Below are 6,000 nucleotides of genomic sequence, written 5' to 3' on the forward strand. Positions count from 1 at the left end.
TTTAGCCTTTAAACTTTTATTTTTTCCTATTTTTGGACTGAGTATTTTCCTCAATTAATTATAATTTAGCTATTTAATTGGAACGCTACAGGTGCTTAGTGAACTTTTTTTAGCAATTAATCAGATGAGCTATATTTGTATTTAATTTTATACACGAATATTTGTAATTTGTGGTTTAGTTTGTAATAAAGAACTCAAGCGCCTAATAAAATTACAATAGCAACTCGCAGTTACACATTTTTATTAATAAAACATCAGGCGCTTTACACGAACGACTAGTCTAACTAGCGGTGCGACTGTCCAAACTCTCGCTAATGAGAAGGCAGCTATCAATCTAATTTGCCAACACTCAGTTGGAGACTGCGGTCAACTTTAACTAGTAAACTTCACTAACAGGGTTGCTTGTACGAAACTTCCCTCGCCTCCAGCGGTTAAAAGGGCGTACCACGGCGTTATTTGGCGTAGCAACCCTGATCGATTTATATTGTACAGTAAAAAGTAGGACAAAAATGACATAATTATGTAAGGAAAACAATTTGGACAAAATTATTCGTGTGGGCTGGGTAGTATGCTCTCCAGCGAAGCCACTTTAAATAGTTGTTTTCTTTCTAATTATAGCACGTACGTATAAAATCTTTTCACGTACACTATGTACGTAGTACGTACATCAATCTATACTTCAATTTACACGAAGAAAACATCTTGAAGTATGCAAACTGAGTGGCTCCGCTGGGGAGTATGCTCTCCAGCGAAGCCACTTTAATTTGTTGTTTTCTTTCTAATTATAGCACGTACACATAAAATCTTTTCACGTACACTATATACATGGTACGTACAGTAATCTATATCGATTTCAACTGAATTGGAGGTGGTGGCCCCGCGACAGAGCATCACACAATTATTCAAGGAAAAAGTACGAACGTTTGTTTCTCTCCCAAAAATGGTCAGTTAGGTGTTAAAAGGTTAGAATTGTCTCTCTGATTCTGAACGGATTCTGAATTTCTTTTGTAATTATATGATTTTATTTTGGTGCAATAAAGTATATTTGAATCACTGAGTTTTCATAAGCTGTGGCAATTATAATGAGGAAAATAGACAGATCGGCCCAATTTATTTTTTATTTTTTTCGGAGAACATGTAGCTTGTCACTAGTTCGAACCTAGCCATAGAGGCAGCCAATCAGCTCGCGACACCAAACACTTCAGGTCCCCGATATCGACCCCGCCGGCGTGGTCGACGATTTCCCTCATTCAGCGCTTATCGCTATCAACCCACTAGGGTCGATTAATTCTTTCAAATATTTTTCCTCTCAGACGACGCCCTGAGCCGAGGTACGCGCCCAACTGGACACCCTCAGGCCTGTTGTCTTAAACGTTGTACCGGGTGAGAGCCTTCAGCGCTCCCCATTTGTCCGGCCAAGTAGTTAATGCCATCTGCGGCAAATCTACAATAAGTCACGTCAAAAAAAAAACTAGTTCGAATCCCGGGCTACCATTAAATCCGTCTGTCTTCAAAGTTTTTGTTATGCTAAGTTATTATCTGAAGGAAAACACCATCGTGAGTCAAGCTGGACCTGTGTAAAACGGAATATACTAGAGATATGTTGTTGATCGCAGCAAAATTATAGACGGAATTTGCCTTTGGACGATCTTTATACTAAATACATTTCTGCTACTATTTGAGGCAGGTGAGGTATACACTTGCAGCGAGATTATATTATAAATAAAAAAAATATTTTTTATTTTTAAACTACAGTTTATCTCCTCTTTCCTATTATTTTGACGTGACTGATTATAGGTTTGCCGCAGATGGCATTAACTATTTGGCCGGACAAATCGCGATCGCTGCAGGCCCTCACCCGGTACAACGGGCCTGGGGGGGCCCAGTTGGGCGCGAACCTCTGCTCAGGGCGTCATCTGAGAGGAAAAATATTTCAAACAATTAATCGACCCTCGAGGGTCGATAGCGATAAGCGCTGATGAAGGGAAATCGCCGACCATGCCGGCGGGGTCGGTGTCGGGGAACACGTACAGCACACTTCTACTCGTCGCACGCACTTTTTGACACTTTACTTATGACAAATCTGCTCATAGTAAACAGAAAAAAATATTGCTGATTACAGATTAAGCCAGGGAAAAAAATGAAATATTATTATATTTTTTTCCCCTGGCTTAACACGAACCTTCATGTACATCGGCAGAAGGGAACGCATGCGCTTGGCAACTTCCGTCTTTAATTTCTCTAAAGTGTTGATGATGCTACTTTTCATCATCATCATCAATTTAAGAGCCACGCTCTTGTCGGTGCAGCATTTTCCTACTTTTTAGGAAAAAAAAGGGCAGTGGTTTCCCTCTTGCCTTCCGCCCCGTAGTACTCTGTCTGACGCAAGTGGGATGGCGCCCAGAGTAGTCTATTACAAAGCCATACTAGCACTCCTATCCTCTGCCTTTGAATAGTACTGACAGTTACTGCTGCCCTCTGTCAGGTTCCAGGTTACAGTCCCTGTGACTTGCCCTGCATTGCCGTACCGATGGCTCCCATCTTCGCCTCTGCAACCGTTGAGGTCTTCACCCGTATCCCTGGGCAAGGGTTTTACGTTATACCCCGTAGGTCTGGGTCCCTATTCGAACTCAGCCACCATCTCACTCCGGCCTACTGAAGTAAGAGGCGCCCACCCCCGCGGCAAGGACCCGCCGAACAGGAATTGCCCCAGTGGAGGGCAGAGAAGATGACTGTCCCCCCTGGGACCGGGTTAATGGTGTTGTATGGAACCAAGACCAAAGCCTAAATGATGATGCTATTTTTACTTATCATTAATTGCGAGTTTTCGTTGGTTTGTAGATAAACTATCAGTTAAGTCTGGATGCCTGCTACTGCTGAATCATTGTCAATAATGTAAATATGAATACTCATACTCATCGTGAATCAACATTAATACGTCTGATATCGGTTACAATCAACTGTTTCAATTCTATAAGTATTGTACCTAGTTATTGGGTATTTATTAAAATTTTCATGTATACAGGGTGTTAGTACATCGTAACGAATACTGAGGGGGATGATTCAGACCATGATTTTGACTTAATATCCAGTGGAATTTTCCGTCGCAAAATTCATTAAATGTTTGTGTCTTTTTTTTAATTATTTCAATACTTTACTTTTGCGATGGAATATTCCACTTGATATTAACCCAGAATAATGAGCTGAATCATCCCTCTCAATATTCGGTGCAATGTCACTAACACCCTGTATACATACATTGTTTTAAGTTTACGCGGTTATTATCATAATTAAAACACATAATAACGGGTTCTTACCGCGTTTAAAATAGAGATATGCGACTTCCGATATTTCGACACTATTGCAAGTGTCAGTCATCCTGTGATCATGGCACTCGCAACAGTGTCGAAATATCGGGAGTCTCATATCCCTATTTTAAACGCGGTAAGAACCCGTTATTATGTGTTTTTACCCTGTATTTACAGTCCTCTTTGATTTGTCCCGCGCTTTCGATCTCGTCGATCACGAGCTCATCTCAGCAAAGCTAGACCATTATGGCGTGCGAGGTGTGGGGCTTGATATCATCAAATCCTTCCTGACAAATCGGTACCAAGCAACGCAGGTCGGAAGCTTATGCTCTGAGGAGGGCGCTATAGGAAACAGATCGGTCCCCCAAGGCTCCAATGTTGGTAACACGGTTTTTGACATACTAATGAATGATTTGCCTTTTCATTCTTCATTCGCAGAGTTTGTGATGTATGCTGATGACATTTGTGCCATAGTTAAGGCACCTGACGAGCAAACATTGCACAAAAATGTTTTATATGTTTTGCGCAGACTATCCGGCTGGTTTTCAGCAAATGGTATGCAGCTAAATGTCGAAAAGACGAATTTGATCAAATTCTCGCTGAGATCGTGTACTGAGCTGGTTGTCACAGCAGGCAATGTTGAAATAAAATCGACTGAATGTGCTCGATTTGTTGGCTTCACCTTGGATAGAGGACTGCAGTGGGCGAGTCATATTGACACATTATGCTCCAAATTGAACTCGGCTTACTACGCCATCTCTCGACTCTCGCGCACACTTTCAAAGTGTAATTTACTTACCACTTATTATGGGTACTTTCATTCCCATCTATCGTATGGAATCGACTTGTGGGGACTCGCGGCTGACAGGGACCGTCCGTTTATTTTGCAAAAGAAAGCGGTTCGGATGATGTCCCGCGTGCCCCCGGATGAGCCAGCTCGACAGCTATTCATAGATCTGGGCATAATGACCGTCCCGTCACTGTTTGTGTTTGTGGTGGCCAAATATGTGCGGAGAAATATGTCGGAGTTTATTGTCGCGCCTCGGCAGTCTGACAGGAGAGGATGTCAACTTGTAACCCCAATACATAGGCTGGAACGCACTGCTCACTCATTGCGTGTTATGGGGCCGCGCATCTACAATAAGTTACCGAAGGATCTGAAGGATGTACCTACTGATGCAAGTTTCATTGGTAAATTAAAAGTGCTACTCACACGAAAAGCTTACTATAGCGTTAAGGAGTTCATTGATGAATGAATAGTGAAGTGTTCTGATCTAGTTCTTATTAAATATTAACTACTTATTGTTACACAAAATATCTTGAATTAAGTATATAATTTAAATTGTTTTTTTTTTATAAAATAATGATGTTCAACTAAACTTAATGTTAATAATGTATGATAGACAAATAATGACAATGTATGATAAATACAAATAAATATATGAATATGAATATGAATACTATTCTCTCCAAAGAAGTTCTAGCGGCACTACTACTACTCTAATGCTTAGTCGTGTCTATACTTATAATATGTCTGGACTATGGTTATTATTTATTATGGATTTATTATTAATATTTAACTACCTATATGTGAGGTAAGTATTATCTCATTTCTTGTTAAGTCATTGCTTATTGTTTTGAAGCAATGTGGTGTAATCATTCTCCCTTATCTGTACTCGGAATTGAGCAGAACAGTAACAATAATTGTAATAATAATAAAAACACTGACAATTGACAATTATTTTTGTCTTATAAAACATAAACTCATGACTATAACCCAATGGATTAGTCAGAGGTACACCCATCGTCAGATGAACTAAGAAATACAGATTTTACATAAATAAGTTGTTACTCAGCCGACGTCTTAGTGACAGTGGAGTAGTGTTGAATAAATCAACATCCAACTCTTTTGATAACTTATTGAATCTGCTACCCGCTCGCCATAGGAAAGAATTATGACGATAATTACTAGAAGCAGATGGAAGAGAAAAAGGCGTTGGAAACCGCAGTGACCTAGCAGGTACCATAATATTAATAGCCAATGGAAGTTCAGAGCAGTCTATAGACGATGAGGCAATTTTGAGGAGAAAAACTAAGTCTGCAATTTCCCATCGAGTGCTTAGCGGCAACAGATGGTATTTTTTACATAGGGAAATATAATTAACAGAGTCATAGTGATCACGCATTTTAAAACACAAGTATTTAAGAAACCTTTTTTGAATACGTTCTATTCGGTTGATATAACAATCGTAACGGGGGTTCCAAACTTGAGACGCATATTCTAAATTACTGCGCACATAGGTACAATATAGTATTTTAAAAGTTTGGCGTTTTTAAAGCCCTTACAATTTCTCATAATTAACCCGAGCGCCTTAGATGCTTTGTTTACTATATGATCTATGTGAGCATCAAAGACTAACTTAGAGTCGTGAACGACACCAAGGTCTCGCACAGCGGATTCCCTAGGAATAGATTGGTTACCAAGTTTATAATTAAACATAATTTAATTACGTTTACGGCTGAAAGTGATGACATTACATTTTGCAGGGTTAAGGTCCAAGCAATTTGCCATGCAATACTCATAGCCTTCGGAGGTCACACTGCAGTGCTCTGGCGTCATCTATGGACGAGATGGTGGCAAAGATTTTCATGTCATCAGCGAAGCACAACAGACGGGAAGTCCAAAAGCAAA

This window comes from Pectinophora gossypiella, chromosome 8 (assembly GCF_024362695.1).
Source record: "Pectinophora gossypiella chromosome 8, ilPecGoss1.1, whole genome shotgun sequence".
Taxonomy (NCBI): Eukaryota; Metazoa; Arthropoda; class Insecta; order Lepidoptera; family Gelechiidae; genus Pectinophora; species Pectinophora gossypiella.